Raw genomic sequence first — 3075 nt, forward strand, 5'->3', positions numbered from 1 at the left:
TTGATATCTAGTCTCATAGCATTGTGGTTGGAAAAGATACTTGATACGATTTCAATTTCCTTAAGTTTACCAAGGCTTGATTTGTGACCCAAGATATGATCTAGCCTGGAGAATGTTCCATGAGCACTAGAGAAGAAAATGTATTCTGTTGTTTCTGGATGGACTGTCCTATAAATATTAATTAAGTCCATCTTGTTTAATGTGTCATTTAAAGCTTGTGTTTCCTTATTTATTTCTGTTTTTGTTGATCTATCCATTGGTGAAAGTGGGGTGTTAAAGTCCCCTACTCTTATTGTGTTACTGTCGATTTCCCCTTTTATGGCTGTTAGCATTTACCTTATGTATTGAGGTGCTCCTATCATGGGTGCATAAATATTTACAACTGTTATATCTTCTTCTTGGATTGATCCCTTGATCATTATGTAGTGTCCTTCTTTGTCTTTCTTTATTTTAAAGTCTATTTTGTCTGGTATGAGAATTGCTACTCCAGCTTTCTTTTGACTTCCATTTGCATGGAATATCTTTTTCCATCCTCTCACTTTCAGTCTGTATGTGTCCCTAGGTCTGAAGTGGGTCTCTTGTTGACAGCATATATACAAGTCTTGTTTTTGTATCCATTCAGCCAGTCTATGTCTTTTGGTTGGAGCACTTAATCCATTTACACTTAAGGTAATTATAGATATGTATGTTCCTATTACCATTTTCTTAATTGTTTTGGGTTTGTTATTGCAGGTCTTTTCCTTCTCTTGTGTTTCCTGCCTAGAGAAGTTCCTTTAGCATTTGTTGTAAAGCTGATTTGGTGGTGCTGAATTCTCTTAGCTTTTCCTTGTCTGTAAAGGTTTTAATTTCTCCGTTGAATCTGATGAGCTCCTTGATGGGTAGAGTAATCTTGGTTGTAAGTATTTCCCTTTCGTCACTTTAAGTATGTCCTGCCACTCCCTTCTGGCTTGCAGAGTTTCTGCTGAAAGATCAGCTGTTAACCTTATGGGGATTCCCTTGTTTTTTATTTGTTGCTTTTCCCTTGCTGCTTTTAATATTTTTCTTTGATTTTAATTTTTGATAATTTGATTAATATGTGTCTTGGCATGTTTCTCCTTGGATTTATCCTGTATGGGACTCTCTGTGTTTCCTGGATTTGATTGACTATTTTCTTTCCCATATTAGGGAAGTTTTCAACTATAATCTCTTCAAATATTTTCTCAGTCTCTTTCTTTTTCTCTTCTTCTGGGACCCCTGTAATTTGAATGTTGGTGTGTTTAATGTTGTCCCAGAGGTCTCTGAGACTGTCCTCAATTCTTTTCATTCTTTTTTTCTCTATTCTGCTGTGCGGTAGTTTTTTCCACTATTTTATCTTGCAGGTCACTTATCCTTTCTTCTGACTCAGTTTTTCTGCTATTGATTCCTTCTAAAGAACTTTTAATTTCATTTATTGTGTTGTTCATCATTGTTTACTCTTTAGCTCTTCTAGGTCCTTGTTAAACGTTGCTTGTATTTTCTCCATTCTATTTCCAAGATTTTGGATCATCTTTACTAACATTACTCTGAATTCTTTTCCAGGTAGACTGCCTATTTCCTCTTCATTTGTTTGGTCTGATGGGTTTTTACCTTGCTCCTTCATCTGCTGTGTGTTCTCTGTCTTCTCATTTTGCTTAACTTACTGTGTTTGGGGTCTCCTTTCCACAGGCTGCAGGTTCGTATTTCCCATTGTTTTTGGTGTCTGCCCCCAGTGGGTAGGGTTGGTTCAGTGGGTTGTGTAGGCTTCTTGGTGGAGGGGACTGGTGCCTGTGTTCTGGTGGATGAGACTGGATCTTGTCTTTGTGGTGGGCAGGACCATGGCCGGTGGTGTGTTTTTGGTTGTCTGTTAACTTAGTATGATTTTAGGCAGCCTCTCTGCTGATGGGTGGGGTTGTGTTCCTGTCTTCCTAGTTGTTTGGCATGGGGTGTCCAGCACTGGAGCTTGCTGGTCATTGAGTGGAGCTGGGTCTTAGCATTGAGACGGAGATCTCTGGGAGAGCTTTCACCAATTGATATTACATGGGGCTAGGAGGTCTCTGGTGGTCCAATGTCCTGAACTGGGATCTCCCACTCAGAGGCTCAGGCCTGACACCCAGCCGGAGCACCAAGACCCTGTCAGCCACACGGCTTCAAATCTTTTTCAGTGTGTTCTTTGAGTTAGTTTTCCAGTCTGTTGGATCAAGGAGTTTTCCTTCTTCATATTTACAAATAATTCTCCCTTTTTCCCCCCTTTGTTCTTTCTAGTTTCACTCACTCATTTGGTGCTGGGGGCAGAAGCCTCACACCTGGCTCTTCAGGCCAGAGTCCATAGTGAAACATGGCTGCTGACACCTCAGTTCCCATATATTCTTTCTTTTCTTGCGGTACGTGAGCCTCTCACGGTTGTGGCCTCTCCCGTTGTGGAGCACAGGCTCCAGATGCGCGGGCTCAGCAGCCATGGCTCACGGGCCCAGCCACTCCATGACATGTGGGATCTTCCCGGACCGGGGCACGAACCCATGTCCCCTGCATCGGCAGATGGACTCTCAATGACTGCACCACCAGGGAAGCCCCCCATATATTCTTTTTGAACTCCCAGATCCTCTATTACCCTCCTCTATCCCACTCTGGTCCCTAGGAGGCTGACCCACATGGACTGCATCCACTGGGCTCCCTGGCTGTCCAGCTTTCTGTTGGGTTTAGCCTGCAAGAGGAAAGGAGATGAAATCAGAAGGCAGAAGGGGTGAGAAGTGAGAGCATTTATTCCCTGAGCTCCTCACCCAGCTCCTGCAGGGTTGCCCTCTCCATTCAGCTACTCTCTCTAAGTTCTGGGAAATAGAATGACCTCTACTAACTATGCATCACCAGCCAAATTGTTCTTTTTGTGTCCTTATCCCAAACAGTTTTCTGGGGTTATTTACCTACAAATACCAAAGGCCTAACAAATTCATTTATCCAAGCTTTAATGAAGTAACTCCTCTTATATCACTCTCCCTAAAGGAAACAAACAAACTAAGCTGATCATCCCGTTGGTTGACTGGTGGTGTTAAGTAATGCCTCTTCAGTGGGTCAACCTAGAGG

The sequence above is a fragment of the Mesoplodon mirus genome, assembly GCF_964341445.2.
Source record: "Mesoplodon mirus genome assembly, chromosome: 14".
NCBI lineage: Eukaryota > Metazoa > Chordata > Mammalia > Artiodactyla > Ziphiidae > Mesoplodon > Mesoplodon mirus.